This window comes from Amblyomma maculatum, chromosome 1 (genome assembly GCF_055883805.1).
Source record: "Amblyomma maculatum isolate TAMU_Amacu chromosome 1, ASM5588380v1, whole genome shotgun sequence".
Lineage (NCBI taxonomy): Eukaryota > Metazoa > Arthropoda > Arachnida > Ixodida > Ixodidae > Amblyomma > Amblyomma maculatum.
Window position 1 is genome coordinate 284,633,223 of NC_139344.1, and position 17,951 is coordinate 284,651,173.

Here is a 17,951-nt window from a genome sequence, read left to right on the forward strand (position 1 = left end):
TGCAGACGATAGTTCGCCCGCGAAATTTTACACCGGGAACCTGCGATTCCCTGGCACATCACCGGGACTGGGGATCGTTCAACATCGGAAGAAAATACAAATACAGTGCAACAACCTTCGAGAAAATAGACTATTCCATCACCGCACCCAAACTATCCACCAAAATATATTCGTCTCCTTCGCTATAATGCAACACACACCCTTTATGCACTAGCTAGGGCATCATATGGTCAGAGTTTTAGTCGCAACTCTCCAGAACAGTACGCCAACTTCTTTCAGAGTCTGAACGCCCATCAGCCGGACATTCACCACATTACCCCCATCCCAGTTCAGTGGTAAGATCGCTAGGCTACTGAACGTGACAATCCGGGTTCGAATGCGCTCCGTAGCTTATTTTAGTGTGAAAGCACAACAGAGTCCAGTCTAGCTCATTCAACACCAAAATGACTACGTCCAAGTTCCACCTTGCGAGGCCTTGGCCCAGACTAGAGCTCCCGTTATAAAATATCTTTGTCCCCACTCAGAGGACAAAAAGACGAGATGGGGTCGCATTAAGAAATTATCCTTATCCCCAGGAGAAGACGAGGTGAGGCCTCGTGAAGAGCTGAAGGTAATTCGCCAAAACCCGGCGAATTCAAGAGTTGCAATGCGAAGAATAGAGCTCCTATTCTAAAAAAGTCTTTATCCCCACTCAGAGGAGAAGAAGACAAGATGGCGCCGCGTATTGAAATCATCCTGATCCCCAGGAGAAGACGAAGTGAGGCCTCGTGAAGAGCTCAAGGTCATTCCCCGACACCCAGCCAATTCGAGAATTGCAGCCCGGAGAGTAGAGCTCTCGTTCTAATATATCCTTATCCCCACTCAGAGGAAAAAAAGATAAGATGGGGCCACGTGAAGAAATAATTCTTATTCCCAGGAGAAGACGAGATGAGGACTCGTGAAGAGCGCAAGGTCATTCGCCAACAACCAACGAATTCAGGAGTTCCATTCCGGAGAATAGACCTCCCGTCCTAAAATATCCTAATGTGTCAAGCTCTTGCGCGTTTAAAAATGCCGCTCTGATGTTAAATCAATGTGTTCGCAGTGTACAAGACAGCAAGGACTTGCAGGGATGCAAAAGTGTTTATCCCTGTTTTGCTTTCTTTCACGCATGTTATGGCCACATCGCGCCAAGCACCAATGCAGGTCGGGCGGCGACTATCGCGTATACATGGTTCGGCATTCCAATGTGGTGCTGGCTGACCTTGGCAAGCTCTTCACACTCCTCATCAAGCTCGCCTTTTCGGTCATCCGGAACACCAAAAACATGCGCAGCCTACGCAGGGCCAGCCGCCAGGGCACCCGGACAGGTGACAGACTTTGGGCGCCTTTTTTTGTGTACACGAGAATTCCGTGCTTTTCCCTTTCAATGAGCTAAAAGTGGCAATAATCAGCGGCAGGACGGGGAAACTTTATTTCAACCTATCACTGCCCGTCGAAGATATCCTGAGCCAGACACCAAAGCCGGCCGGTTCGAGGCTAGCCGGGATCTTCGCGTCGGGTGACAGTTGTACAGATAACTTGGGCATTCAATGGCAATAGGACAGAAAGGTAGGAAACGTTCCGCGTTATCATAATTTTCTGGGATTGCAGAGGTGGGACGGATACTGTAGAGGAAAGAACGAGTAGGGGTGCGGCAGCAGTCAGTGAGATTTGTCAACAAAGGGAGAGCACGGAGAGATTCCCTGAAGCCATGGTTACCTCACACTTGTATCTTCTGTTGTAGTCGTCATTAAAAAACAGTGGTCTGATATGTCTGCACCCTTCATGCAGCTTTATTCACTGGCCTTAAAATGAAGCCACCGCATTATCAGCTTCTGGAGCATATCTCTTGCTCACTGCACATGCAAATCCCCATCTGGGAGAGCGCTTCGGGGCTACGATTTTTCATGCAGACCTGTTTTGACAAGGGGAAGCAAACCTTTTACTGTTCGTGTTATCTTTCAAACCCGACGAAACAAAAACGCTTTTTTGCGCAATCGGTACCTTGGTGAAAGCATTTGAGTCTGCTGTCTTTCATAAGGATCTACAATTTCTGCATTGACACCTTGTTTTTGAAAACAGTAAATATAAAGCTAATTAATGCGTATCAATTAATTAAATTCAATGCTCTCTGCGTTGGCCATGAGAAAATGTGAAATAAATGAAACATTCACTGCAGATTATGCCACGTTGCAGCCCTCAGTTTGGTTCACTGAGATAGGACACTTTTTTTTTTTCAACTTGCAATGGCGACCTTTAGCTGGTGCGCCCAGTAATACTTGTGTAATTATTTTTGATGCCCCTGCCGCAAACTTCACAATCTAGAACACCGAGAACGTACGGCTGTGAAAAGAGCGTTGCTGCATGCTTCGTTGTACAGTTAACAATACTGTTTTCGCGCGTCCCTTCGTGCTAATTACGAGGCAGCATAAGGTCCCGGGATTCAATAGTGGTCATTCAAACCTGGCTTTCGGGTCGCATCAAAACCGCATTAATAAAGTAGCCGATCCCCCTAGATCCCGATTCATTACGGCTAGTACCATGTTTCCACAGTAATGCCCATTCTAGTGAAGTAAAAAGTTTTATCAAAAAAAGGCTGCGGGCTCCGCTACAGCACCCTCCTGAGCTTCGTCCCCGCCTTGTGCATTACTCCGGATACTGCCCTCAAATATGTCCGGCGTGTACAGCGGTCATATTCACAATGCCTTCAAAAGAGTTAACTGGCGGACTAGTTCATTTTAAGCTGTTATATTAATTTCATTTAGTGCGAGACAAGCAAAAACGAAACAAAGAAAACACAACTAATTAATCGTATACGTATAGGATATGTCACGTGGTATCTTTTAAACTTCGCGGGATCTCAATTTCGAAGAATAAAAAGGGCTACGCTTAGGTTACCCCACGGAAAACACCTAGGTTGGATTATTTTCGGGGCACTCGACAACTCTCTTGTTTGCGTTTAAGCGCTTAGGGCGATACTTTAAAAAATTAATTAGTTAATGTTGACAAATTAGCTATGTAGGCGGAACGAAAAAAATACCAGTTGGTAGTTTACATGCCTCTTAACGACACCCACATGATTTCAGTTGGAAAGAATACTCAAGTTTTATTTTGTTTTATTTAAATATTGGTCCAGCTTAGCTGGGGCATCCTGTATATATGTAAGTGTGTTCGTAGACCTGCATGGCATCTTACAAGGAATCTTAAAAATGAACATGCCGGAAGTTAAGATGAAGTACTTTTATCTCTGCATTGAAGATAGAGACAGGGAATGTCACACAATCAATCTTGCTGATGTATACATACGGTTTGCATCTAGAAGGGAACTCTAGCTAGTCCACAATGTTCATGGCACAGTCAAGCAAAAGGCTTTTCATGCTTCATCATACGGCATTGTTTCAGGTGACTCATCGCATCACTTGCAATAACAGAAAGAAGTAATGCTTTCATCTCTTCTGAGCTCCTCTCATCCACAACCGTGTGTGTATTGCGTTAAACGAGGTTAATTAAGCACCTGATATCTTATATGCGCACCCTACGGGGTATCACATGCGCCTAAAGACTGCAATCGTCTTTTTTTGTCATTTTTCGCTTCTTTGCATCCCCCTCCATGGCATATTCTTGTGGCATGGCGGACCAAGGCGGCCTGCTCGGCGTACCCGCAGAGGAAGCGCGCTGTTGCCTGCGGAACGCGGCAGCAGGATGCACCAGAGGCTCCTAAGACGACGAGGCTACCGAGAACGCGCGGGTGCCGGTGTCGTTGGTGTTCCTCTTCCTACTAGCCTACATGACCTTGGGTACGCTCATCTTCTCGCTCTGGGAAGGCTGGAGTTTTTGTGAGGCCTTGTACTTCGTCTTTCTGCCCATGATCACCATCGGCTTCGGAGATTACGTGCCATGGCAGCCCGCGTTCATGATGGCCACTTTCGTGTACCTGCTCTTTGGCCTCGCTCTGACGTCCACGTGCATCACCGTGATACAGAAAAAACTGTCCGCCACTTTCGAGAAAGCCCACACCCAAATAGGCGTTTCTCTGGAAATTGGCAACGCGGGCAGCTTGCTGCACGGCGCCCACGTGACACCAATGCGCGACGGACTAATCTTGCGACCGCAGCCAGCTTAACACTTAGGTGGTGCCACAGGGACAAAACAGTCGAGCCCTTGGCTTCCAGCCAACATACCGCTATTTTCCTGGTGGGATTGAAAACTCTGGAGAACCGCATGGCCAAAGAGAGCCTGTCCTCAGCGCCATCGCTCAGGTATATATTCCTGTCATACAGGCTGTCCAATCTAACTGTAGCCGCTTGAAGGGACGACGCGTACAGCAGCACGGTCAGTGCAAGAATGACGACGTTTATTGCCAGCACAGTTTATAAAGGCACGAACACGCGCGCTGTCTCTACTGCGCATCACTGATACGCATCGGCGCTGATAACAGTCACTACACGTGTCCGATACACTAATTTTAGCCAATGGTTAAAAAAATAAAACTTTTGAGTTAGGCCAGAGAAACCACTTGTATACAGCTGCCAGCTAGCTGGTGCACGACAGGCAATTTGTTATTTTGCAATCAACTAATTAGTAATTAGAATAAAATATCTAATTTACTAACTAATGAGACAAAAATGTCATTTTCAAAGTTGGAGAGCATCTTCTGGACCCCCACCCCCCTACATTTATTTCTGATAAAAAAGCCTCGCAGGTATCTTCCTTCCAATGTCTAAAGAAAGCCCGCTAAACACAAAAAATATCATGTGATTGGCAAATTCGCGAGCAGCGATTGTGGTGCTCTCAACTGTGGTTTGAGTGAACCAAAATCAGCCATGGCCGGGGCTCCACAGGGCCGTTGCAGCGGCAGGCCGATATGTCTGCGATGGTTTCTTCGTCCGGGCAGCTAGATGCGGCGGCGACCAGCCTGCCACCGGATTTTTCTGTTGTAGGTACTTCGCATACGCTCAGCTAAAAAGCTGAGCGTATGCTCAGATCCTGGTCATCACTCCGTGCAGTTTGGCCATTCGGTTGATTATTTCCTTTTTGTCCTTCAAGATGGAAGAGCTAGCTAGGCCTAACTCTCAGACCTAGCGTCGCATACCCTACCCTACGTCGACGGACGCCGGCCCCTGCCTTCAGACTACCACGATGAAAAGCGCTGTGTACGGAGAAGATATTGGACCCCACAGAAGTCGCGGCCTTTCATTCAAACTTTTGAGCAAGTATCAGGGCCCCTACCGCATTGTCAAGCAAACATCCCAGTCAACTACCCCATCGAACCCCTTACGCCATCCACTGACCACCGTCGCTGCAACCGTGAAATAGTACACAGTAACCGCCTGAAACCTTACTATGATCCTGTCATCATCACATCGCCATAAGCCGCCAGGATGGCGCCTTTTCGCCCGGGGGAAGCCTGTAAAACAGGTATTCGGCTCTGATATGTTCAACGCCTCGGTCAGAAAAGACAACGACGACGAAGCCTGCTCCGACGCTCGTGCATGTGCTGACACAAGTTCTACGACTGATCGCCGAACGTTCCCTTGACTGTTCACGGCGTAGCGTCCTGTTCAAGGTCTTCTATTACAGGTGGAATTAATATGAGTGCCGGCACACTCGGGGAGCAGAAGAAACGAGTTGGCTCCCAGTATAGCTCGATGTTATGTCAGCCGAGCAGGGAGCCAGGTTGATTCCCCCAGTTTCTCCAGAGCTGCACTTATCTCATTTTATGACTACATGAATCACTTTAAACTATAAAGGCGGATATATCCTCCACCAGACAAGAAACTTGACAAAAGGCAGGAAGTAATCTGTCGTCGGCTCCAAACGCGTGCCTTCTTCAGCTCATCTAAATTAGCACACATGTACCCCAGCACAATACAATCCAAATTGTAAACACTGCGGCAAAATAGCCGGGTACGATCACATATTATGGAGCTGCAAAAAAGCGCCGCCACCGACGGAACTAGATACCAGTCCCTTCTTAGAGCAGTGGGAGGCTATACTGGCCAGATCAGACCCGTTGACGCAAGGTCGGGATACTGAGTCGGCTCATAAAGTCGCCAAGAGCAACGGACTTGAGGTCATCTAATGCCCCTGTCACACGGACAGTTTCGATCCTCATTGAACTCGATCAGCATTCAACTCAATGAAGATCGAGGTTGTCACACGACAGCTTTCAAGTGCAATCGAGCTCGAGCCTGCTTGACTTCAAGCTGCTTCCTCAATCGCTCTCGAGATTTCAAGCACACTCGAAAGCGGCCATCGACACCCTCGCCATCAGCGAGCTCTAAAATTTGAAAATAAGTAAGTGCGATAGAATCGCAAATAATAACATAGAAATGTATTAAAAGGCATGGTATAACATTTTTAAAGCATTGTTCGAACATTCGTAGAGCATTAAGCTTGTTTATATTGAGCTAATGTTATAATCTCATCACCACGGTCCACCGCTGGTAAAGATGGCTCTTCGACTGCGTCGGCGCTATCTATCGGCGCGGAAAGCGAAAGAGAAACTGCAGCACTCATCGACTATTGGGAAGATACATTAGATGACCTGAGGCGCCAAAAGCGAAATTCTGCTGTTCACGCTGAAATCGCGCAATCATTACCCCAATCTCGCGTTTTTTTTTTTTTTTTTTTTTTTTTTTTTTTTTTTTTTGAGACTTATTGCGACTGATGGCAGACGACAGCAGACGACAGACCACCGTGCTATGGCTGTCGGCAGAACATTTGGCGTCACCTATCACACATCAAGGAAATTTCTCAATGCTCATTGAAAACGCCCGTGTAGCACCCGATGCTTCAATCCTTCTTGAAAGCCTCAATGCAGATCGAATTCAATGAGGATCGGAGGTCTTCGTGTGACAAAGATATAAGTGTAGTGCCCACAAATAGCTCATTGATGGCAATAAATGTTTTCTAATCCAATCCAGTTCTTCGTCCGCTTCAGGTAGTCGGCGCACGTGACGGTGCAAGTTGCAGCGAGTTCACCGCGCTCGCTGCAACCATCGCCAACATATCAGCCTACAGCTAGAACTGGGCTCTCGAGTAACGGCCACAGCTGACTTTCTCCACTCAATCCACGGTTGAGAGCACCACAATCGGGGCGCGCGAACGTGCCAGTCACGTATTTTTTTTTTTTCGTGGGCTTTCTTTACAGCTTGGAAAAAAGATACACATAAGGCTTACTTTATTGGAAATAAGTGAAATGGGGTTTCAGAACGTGCTCTCCAACTTAGAAAATCACATTTATTGTCTAAAGGCAATATAGTAAATTTAGAAAATTATATTAATTACTAATTTGTTAATTGCAAAATAAAATATGGCTTGTGGAGCGCCAGATGGCTTGCAGTGTACACAAGTGGTTTCTCTGGCTTACCTCAAATGTTTTATTTTTAACCCTTGGCTAAAGTTAGCTTGGACACCCAGTACATGATCGGCAAAGGCAGTGCACATTTTTCATTCCGCAAAGGAATTCACAACCTATAGAAGCCCGCATTCGGAACCTAAGCAGACGCCTGGCTGGCATAGTTCCTTCCAGCTTTGTAAGTGTGAACGCTAACGAGCAACCGCATGGCCAGCTAGAAGCGTCAAAAATGGACGTGCTCGAGAGGCGAGCCTCAGCGAGGTCTTATTTTCCCACGGAGGAGGGGATGGGGGTTATACTATGTGAAATAGTGTCAGAACTACGTTTGCGATACGCATCTATATTTTAAAAAGCTATACAAATATGTTACAATTGAATGAGATGCCACAGTTTACTCACCGCTGTAAAAGTGGCCACCAGCACGTGAAACACATGTGCAAGGGTGCTCGAGAAATTCGGTGACATTTAACAACAATGTTCGCCATGGCATAAGAATTTGTCTTCAGTCCTGAAGCGTGCGATATATATGGACATTTTTCGGTGGCATGGAGGCTCTCTAGTGCCGTCTACATTAGTAGAGAGTCTAATGCTCCTTAAATAAGTATAGACATCTAATTTTTGGTTTTGAGTTTTATTATTTTTAATAGTGCATAAAGACATTCGCTAACGATCGCTGAATAATTTGTTATCGAATTTCTTTTCTCACCTGCTTCGGTTTTGGTTTAAAAAGCCGAGCGATGGCTGTGACGTCAAAATCAAGTCTAGGTCATGCGAGGGAAGGAAAAAAGCAGCAATGTAATCGTTTTTTTTTTATCATTTCAATTCACTACAACGCTAAAGCTAGCCTGCATCATGAACAACAATCACAAGAAGTGAAGATCGCTGTTTTTTCACTCCGCGCGTGACCAAGAATTGATTGTGACGTCCCAGCCATCTCTCGGCTGTTAAAATCGAAACTGGTTGGAAAAGAAACTTCAGCTGCTTTAGTTGGGTTTATGCGGTTTAATGTCCCAAATAGACCCAGGCTGTGAGAGACGCAGAAAAGAAAGTTCAATTATAAATTATTTAGCGCTCGTATGCAAAAACCACGTAGTGCTCCATACGCAGGTATGTCTTACGCATCAGTAACAAAGAGAAAAATGCCCTTGAAATTTGGTGTCTGTACTCCTTTAGCGCCGACACAACGCTTCATGTGTTCTCATTTGCACTGAGAGTAGCTAAAATACGTCTGGTTCAGTCTTCGTGCTAATGGTTGCTTTTTTGACGGCGTATCATGCAGGTATCAAAAGGCTAGAAATGATGGACGTGCAAGGTGTGCATAAGCACCCCTTATTCTAACGCGCCCGCTTCCACCGTCATCAGCCAAGTATCCTGCTCTACAAGAGCCTTTCCTATTGATCTCACATTACTTGGACATCCTATCCCGTCTTAATCTCATTCCTACACCGCACTTCTCCACGTCTCTCTTCTACTGGCATCCACATAGTCGCGCTGACGGTTCTCTGTTCAGCCTGGCCCGCAGGGCGCATTTTAAGCGTGAAATGATTCACGTCGAGGCACCCTAGCCGCACTCGCTCCTCCACCTCGCTAAAGCATATGATCTCCAACCACATCACTAGCTGCGTCTCGCCGTGCCGCAGCTGCTGTTGCGCGCTCTTCTGACTCGCCACGACCGCATGATCGCCATATAACATCTACAGGGTGTATCCGGAAAGTAATGCAATTACTTTTTTCTCCCACATAGTCTATCCTACCGCGCTCGGATTGGTTGCTTTAGGTGAGGGGGTTGTTCAACGTTTCATCACTGCCTAGCGCAGACTGCTCTGAGCTCCAGGAGCGTCATAATCGCTGTTTCCCAGAGTCTACTGATAGCGCCCTTGTCACGACGTGTGATGGCATCCGCACGCGAACAACGGAACGCGATCAAGTTCTGGAATAAACTGAGAGTCCTCCTATCAGATTATTCAGCAAGTCAACGGGAAATCTGCTTTATCCTATTCTCATAGCACCAAATTCATTCTCAAATTCAAACCTCAAAGCCCCTCGCCCTAAGAAGGCAACGATGAGCCAGTCTAAATTAAAACAATGAAAATGGTCTTTTTTTGACTGCAACGGTGTAGTTGACAACGCATTTGTACCCCAAGGGCAGGAAATCAACGCTGACTACCAGGTGAATGTGCTCAAGAGACTGAGAAAAAGGTTCCTGCGAGCGGGAAAGGAAATCACCAGGGAGTTGCACCACGACAACGTTCCCAGCCATACTCTCTGCGCGTGCGGAAGTGTCTGGCCAAGCACAACCTGGCGACGCTGCTCTGGCCCCTCTATAGTCCTGACCTAGCTCTGCTAGACTTCTTCCTGTTCTCGAGAATCTAGAGCGCCCTGAAAGGAGTCCGTTTTGGAACATCGAAGGGATCCAACCACCGTGACAAAGGCTCTAAACGAGGTTTCTGTAGACGCCTTCCAGGAAGCGTACACGGCAGATTCACTGGTAAAAATGTGTAGCTGTCAAACAAGACTATTTAAAGGAATTTTAAACGTTTGTAACGATATCTTGAATAATTTATTTTCTACCAATAAAATTGCACTACGTTTTGGACACAGCCTTTATTTTAGCCGAACATGAGCGCGGCAGCTGTTCAGTTGCTTCGCCGTTCTTAGCGGCGCCATGGAAAGGCCTGCACCTAGTAAAAGAACGGTTCAATACAGGAGCCAAGCTGCGTCTGATCATCCGGCTGACATTGCTCGCCATGCGGAACTTTTGTGAAAGCGACGTGTAAACGAGAAGCGACACCTCAAGAGAAAGAAGATTGCTTGGTCAAACAACGCAAGTATCATCAAGAATGCCTTCCTAGGCTGAGTGCTACGGATTCAACACATCTAATCAAGCGTCTCCATGCTAAACGGAGCTTTCACGCAACCTGACTAAATCTTAGCTCTTGTTGTCTGCGACCATGCGGTGACGTCGAGCCAAAACTAAAGCCGGGCAGTATAACGGTAACATCCGGGTACAGAACGAGGTTTAACAAGCCGAATAGAGGCTTTACAAAAGTTAGCGCCATCTAGTGAAAGAAACAGAAACTGTACGCGGCGGCCATGTTTTGTTCAGTCCGCCCGCGCCTCCCATCGAGTACGCTGTCAACGTGCGCCTTCGCAGAACCCGTGCATGCACCGAAAGGTGCACTGGAATGCACACAAACGATTGTTTCATTTTTTAATATCACAGCAGTCGCTGTTAGCTCCAAGCTTTATTCGGAATGATGCCAGTATGTTGCGTGCCCTTTTGCAGCCAGCGCATCGTCGTAGACGCGCACGGAATCAAGGTATACGCTTGTATGCGACCGTTCGTATGCAGTCCTAAACAGCTTTACAAGGGTCACTTGCTTCATGTAAAGCAATACTGCACGTCCCTCTGACTGGGAACTAGCTCATAGAATGTGTTATCACCTAAAACAGCAAGGTTGTTTTGCGCGCTATGGAGCCTTGCGAACTTGAAGGATGAGCTTATGCTGTGCCGGAGGACACGGGAGAAGGAGCAATGCATGTATAACGAACGCTATTGTGCAAATACGTTCTTTGAAACATTTTTTACGTAGGTTGCATTTACCATTGTGTATTGGATTTAAGACACGGGCATGATTACCGAAACTACTTTTCACAGTCGTACGAAATGGTAGTGCTTGGTGCAGAAAGCAATACGGTTGTCTAGTGCGCCCGAGGTGCGTGTTTCACGCTGCAAAAGCAAGCGGCTGCCAAACCCGCGGCGTCTAGAAAAGCAGGAAAAGATGACATCCCACTAGTGTGTTGTAACATGCTCACGTGCAGACCGTTTCGACCGGTCCACGTCCAGAGCGCGCAGCTCAGGTTTACCTGCCAGCGCGGCCGATAAAATAACGAAGCGTGCGCTTCACTTTTGTGTGTTTTTTCGAGTCACCCGATGGCTCGCTAATTCACAGCTACTTGAAATTCACTGGAATTTTTAAATATGTCGATTTCTTGTTTATTCCCTCTTTCAGAAAGTAAACGTTTGAAGCCGTAATCTCATATGAAAGCGCTGACATTGGAAGCTTCGAGGAACTCGGAAGAGGAGAAACTCGGCTGAAACGAAAAGAAATTTGAAAAGTCAACTCACTTACTGTGAAGTGTTCGTGCTTTGTGCAACTGGCTGCGTTCATAAAATCAGATTTATAATATATAATATCGTTATAGAAAAATTAGGGGGTCACTTAAGCTCCGGCGTTAAAGGTATAACGCGATAGTGTCTCTCTCTCATACACACACATGCACGATGCTTTCTTTCTTCACGTGTTATATTTTAGCTCTTTTATTTATTTATTTATTTTATTTACCAGCTACTGCAGGCCCTAACTGGGCCCTAGCAGGAGGGGCGAAAAGAATACAATGCAATGAAATATGAATTCATCAAAAGTAACATACTGCACACAAGTATAGTATGTTATATGTTATTTGTATGTTATTTTTCTATGTTATGTATGTTATGTTATAATTCTATCATTTTTTTATTTATTTCATTTGACGTTTGATATTTTTACACACCATATGCATGCGTAAGCAACAATCGGCTTTCCATTCTGAGCAATTTGACACTTTTGAACACATTCTTCAATTATTTCAATTAATCAATCACACATTCTAAATTTTCTTCCTTAGCATCACCATGCACTGCTTTTCATTCTGATACCTTTCAACCCTTACGTTCCAATTTTCCTTTTTTTTCGTTTCTTTATTTCATCAATTGATCAATTAATTACAAAGATTTTATTAACTAGTCATCGCCTATCGCACACCAATTAATATTCAATCACTGGAAGCACAAATTACCATGGCACCTTTTTTTTTACGCAGCCCCCGATTATTTCCGAGACTAAGGCCAACTATTGCGTCGACAGCATGGGGAGGAAAGTGCTAAGCGCCAGTCCAACTTACGTCAAATTACGCACGATCCTTTTATCATAAAATAAAATGCATCCTCGTTCATTTCAGCAACCAAGCATCTTCCAGTGGGATGAGCGACGGTGATTGTGCAAACCAAGCAAACAAACTCGCGATGATCTCTCTTAGGCGTTTAGGTAAATAGCAATGGCGCACAGACAAAAAACAATCCACATTACAGAACTCTGGATACTTTACCTGGATAGGGATGACGCTGCGGATTGCCGAGGGGCCCATGCACGACTCATAGAGCAATTTGTAACTGCGCTCGGTGGGTCCCGCCACGTCTCGGCTGTTAAAAAGTACGCTTCTAGGCGTCGCTAACAGAAACCGCCAGGGACCGAAGAGAGGTCCAAGCACAGCACACTAGGTTAAAACGTAAAAAGCGCGAACAGAACGGCGAGCGCTGACTGACGGACACGAAGCGAACGGATGGAGCGAACAAAATATGGCCGCCAGCGCGGGATCAGCGTGCCGCTCACGGTTGCCAGACGTACTTTTGTAAACCGTCCGCTCTCTAAGCACTCGTAGAGGACGGCCATGAGTCCGCGAAGGTGGCTGCCTGCACCCCCAATATTTTGCACATTGCAACCCTAAAATTTGACTGTCCGAATGTTGCCAAAATTGGTGCCTAACTTGATTTGGATATAGAATTCATTCGTGACCTCCAAATTTAGGTGGGTCACCCCCATAGTTCGCTCCTAGGACTCCCAAAATGTGACTTCATCCAAAATTAACCAAAATTGAGGTCCAGGCTAATTGGGCTATGTCAAACTCTGTTGTGTAGAACCCTTTTTGTCAGCCTCCATGTTTCTGCCACATAGGTTAGTACCAACATGTATGTACTTTCCTTTTGAGGGATACTAGTCAGCTGCTGTTCATGATCTGCGAATGCTTGCCAAATGCTGTCCATTCCAATCTCATTCTCATAGTTACTTCCCCTAGTCCAGACCTGCGGCTACTACGTATCCAAAGTAGACGTATTCCCTTACCACATCCAGCGCCTCGATACATATGGTTGACTGCTGTTACTTTCCGAAGCTATTTAGCATTACATTCGTCTCTTGCATATTAATCTTAGGCGTACCAACCTGCTTTCCTTCTAGCTCTATAATCATTTTTCGCAAATTGTCGCCTGAATTACTTAGCAAGGTAATATCATCAGCGAATCACATATATTACTGAGGTGTATTCCATCAACTCTAAACCGTACTGTTCCCCATTCCGGGTCTCCGAATACTACTCAGAAAGCTGTGAATTGTATTGGAGAGGTCTTGTCTCCTTGCCTAACACCTTTCCTTCTGACAATTTTATTACTTTCTCTATGAAGGAATATCGTTGCTGTGTAGCCAATATAGATATATTTCAGTACTTTCACGTACGGCTCGTCCACTCCCTGATTTCGCAATTCCTGCATGACTGCTGAGGTTTCGATTGAGTGGAATGATTTTTTGTAATCTATGAATGCTGTATATTGTGGGCGATTCCTCTACCTGAGGGAGACGCAAGGCACACACGCAGCAGGCCGTGAAGCAAACATCTTTATCTCACTCAGGAGCAGGCAGATCGGGGGGGGGGGGGGGGGGGGGGTCAAGAGGGTCGTGCTGGACCCCGCTCGGGAGAGCAGCCAGGAGCGGGCAGCAAGCGGCAGCGGAGAACAAAGGGGGAGCGAGACGCCCGCGCGCCTCGCTTTATGGGGTCCGAGTGGGGCCCGGTTTCCCCCGTCGGCGGGAGAGGAGAGGGGAAATGGGGCTGTGCACAGGGAGTGCCGGGAAGTGGCGCGGCCTTCAAATGTGTGGCGCGCTGCGCTGCCTCGTGCGTAGAGCAGGGCCCCACATCTCCCCCCTCCCCCCCCCCCCCCCCCCCCCCGCAACGTCCGACTCGGGGTCTCGCAACAGCCGGGGCATGTCCGAGCCCGGATTGGCGTCCAATATGCAGGCTTGTCGCCTGGCTCTGGCGGGATGCCCGCTTAACTGGTCCGTATGGCGGCAGGAAAGCAGCAGGCATGGCGGGACTGTTCCGGCTGGCCCCTCTCCGGAAGCGGCCACTTCCTCGGGGTCACGGCGCAGCTGGGCTCGGCCACGGATACGCCCGGCAGCGGCCCGGAGCTGCTCCTCCACGTCGCTATCGACTCCTTTCCTTAGCAGACAGGAGGCAGTAACCTGGTGGAACATACAGGCTAGGACATTACCAAACCTAGCAAAGTACCACACAATCTGGCCCGAAAAATTCAAAAATAACACATGCATTGCATGCAGTGAAGTCTCTTACATCCTTCGTATGATATGGACCAGCAAAGAGCAATTAGAAAAATATAAAGCTCGAGCACTCAGCCAAGCGGAGTGGGAGGCAGAGCTGGCCCACACGGGTCTCTATGAGCAGCGCAGCCTACTCACCAGGGCCCGGGAGGCAGCCCAAGCCAATGATATCCTGGACTGAGGAAACCACCCACGATAATCCGTTAAACAATTAAAGTTTACTCTCTCTCTCCATGTGGCGCAGTGCTGAAGTCACCGGGACGCCTTTTCAGCAGGCGTTTCTGCCCCAGACACCTGGCTACCTGGTGCCCGTACTCCAGACCTCAGCAGCGGGCTCCAAAGCCAGCCTCTTTGAAGACGGTCTGCATGGCTGAGCTGCTCATGAAGATGGGTCACAAAGCACGACAAACTAGAGGTGTACCCCCGTTTAAGTGGGCCCTCCTTGAACCTTGCTCCGAGTGCGGTTTCCCGTCCCAGCGACGCGGTGTTCCTTTGGCTGCGATAAAATCTTATTAGAATACATTCTGAAAGAAGCAAAGACATTAGACGAAGTTGTGCACTACCTTGGTCTTAGGTTATAGCGTCGATTGCTAACCGGGTTGCTATCTGTATGCCTTGGGGGAGATCGCTGCATCACTTTGAGCTTCCACCACTTCGCACTTATCTTCCTTGCGAAGGTGGTAAGCCTTCAAGTCTGCAACGTGCACCGAACCGCCGGTTTCACCACTCGTCAACAACCGCAGCTGGTAGGTGAGCGGTGTAGTCAGTGCCGTAACTTCGAACGGTCCAACCCACTTGTGAGCTAGCGACGCGGCGAAACCACGCGCTGCGTTACTAAGCGGGTGCGTTCCTTTCAGTACCATGGTGTCCCGTATTGAAAACGACGTTTGTATTGATCCGCCTGCTCCATGCGCGCGATATCGAGGTTTTCACCAGCCGCACGCTCTGCTGCCTCAAGGCGGTCCCGGAGCTTTGCCGCGTACTGCGTAAGCGGAGGGAGTGCGGGCTCCGCTGCGTCAAGTAGGGCATTCTCTAGCGGAAAAGCGATCTTTTTCCCAAAATTCAAGTAAGCGGGTGTCATAACCACCGAGCTATTCACGGTTGTTCTAGTGGCGAACGCTAGTTCGACACAGCCGTGCGTCCCAATCTCTGCACTGCTCGGTCGTCGCGGCCAGCATACTCTTAACATCCCGATTCACTCTCTCGGTTATGTTGCTCTCAGCGTGGTAGGGACTCGTTTTCCTGTGGCGGATTTGAAGTGGCCGACAGGAATCCACAGATTTTGCTTGTGAAAATGCGAAGCGTTGTCTGTAATCATGTCGGAAGGGAAACCGAAACGAGTGAATGCCTCCAACAGTTTCTCCCGAATTCTCTCCGACATAAGCTTTCTAAGGGGGAATACATCAACCCACTAAGAATAGTGGTCTGTTATTACCAGGATATATTGGTTTCCACGCGCAGACCGAAGGAGGGGTCCCATGATATCGCACGCAACCACTTGCCACGGATAGCTGCTAACTACCGGCTTCATCATGCCAGCGGGCTTCCCCGCCCGAAGCTAGGCTACCTGACAAACAGGACATGTACGGGCATAACCCAGCACATGTTTTCTCATACCTGGCCAGGTCGCGACACGGCATAACTTGTCGTAAGTCTTACTGCCGCTGCCATGAAAGTACCGGAGGAATCGTTTCCGCAACTTTCTCGGGACCACGACTCGGAATGTAATCGCCTCTTCCTCGTCAAGTTGGGGGATGTAGCGGAGCAGTAAGCCATCATCGCGGAGCAGATACGCGCCGTACTTGCCCTCAGCGTTCCCGGTGCAAGCTGCACTACTCTCAAGCTTTGTCAGCACCCGCTGGCATAGACCATCTGCTTTCTGGGCCTCAATCAGCTCTTCCCTACTGCTGCTCTCCCAATACAGATTTCTCTGTCTCGCTCCTTGGCAGGCGAGCAGTCGCCGCCACCAGCTGCTGCGCCTTTTCTCTCTCGCAGCACAGCGCGGGACCTCTGTCCGCCTCCTCGCTCTCTTTAACTAAGCAGGGCGCGACACTCGCGTCCGCCCTCTCCTCCTCTTCAATAGCGGCGACGCCGCTTCCAGAGCGGCGACGCCGCTTTCAGCAGTGCTGGAACTTCGTGCGTGCGCTCCTGGAGCGGCTCTGCTCTTCTCCTTGTCTTTGCCCTCTTTGCCACGACCACCCCTTCTTTTCTTTAATACCCATTCCCCGCGTGGTGCAACGGCGGTGATTCCCTCAACAGAGGAGACAGTTGAAAGCACCACGTTACCCCCCTTCCTACCATCCCAAACCAGAACATCAATCCTCCTCAGCAGTGCTGGACTGCGTCTCAGATGCGCCAGCTTTCCACGGTGCGCGCGATAAAGTCATAGATAAAGCGTCGGCTACCTTATTCGTGCTGCCCCGGTGGTACTCAATGGCGTACGCGTAGCGTTTCAACGTCAGCGCCCATCTCTCGAGTCTGCCTGCGGGTTTTTTCAGCCTCTTTAACCACGTAAGTGCCTGGTGATCTGTCTGCAGGGTGAAAACCGCTTCGTCTAGGTACATGTAGAACTTTGACAATGCGAACATTATCGCCAAGCATTCCTTTTCGGTCACGGAGTAATTGCGCTCCGCCGATGTGAGCGTGCGGCTAGCGAACGCGACAGGGCGCAGCTTGCCCTCGTGTTCCTGCAACAAAACAGCTCCAACACCGGCATCACTAGCATCTGTCTGCAAGACAAATTTCTTGTTCAGGTCGGGGAGGCGCAAACTAGCGATGTTCGCTATGGCGCGAGCTGAGGCAAAAAAATGTGTCGTTCTGTTCCTTGCCCCAGACCCACTTCGAGCCTTTCCGCAGCAGCTGGTTCAACGGCCTTGCGAGCTCCTAACAACGAGGGATGAATTGCCTGCAGAAAGCAACAATTCCCCAAAACCTCTGCAAACTTTTCACGTCCATCGGGCGGGGGTAGTTCAGAATTACCTGCAGTTTGTCATCGTTCGGTCTCAAGGTGCCATTATCAACCACAAAGTCCAAGAGGTTCACTCTTTTTGATGTCAACTGCACTTTCTTTGGGTTGATCGTTATACCCGCACGTCTCATTCTTTCAAGAAGGGAATTCAGGTGAATGAGGTGCTTCGAACGACTGTGAGAATATCACGACGTCGTCGAGGTACGCCATCGCGTAGTTGAACATTGCACCGCCCAGCGTGATGTCCATCAATCGCGTGAACGTGTTTGGGCATTAAACAAACCGAACGGGAGTCGAGTAAATTCGAAGAGCCCGCGGTGGCAGGTGAATGTGGTTTTCTTAATGTCACCTTCAGCCACTTCAATGTGCAGGTACAGATTCCATTGTACAACAG

General features: G+C 48.2%; 1 pseudogene; it reads left to right on the forward strand.

Annotated features, from left to right (window-relative positions):
- Nucleotides 1-4,144, forward strand: part of LOC146206719 (TWiK family of potassium channels protein 18-like) — a 104,067-nt pseudogene extending 99,923 nt beyond the window's left edge.
- The last annotated feature ends 13,807 nt before the right edge of the window (nucleotides 4,145-17,951 follow it).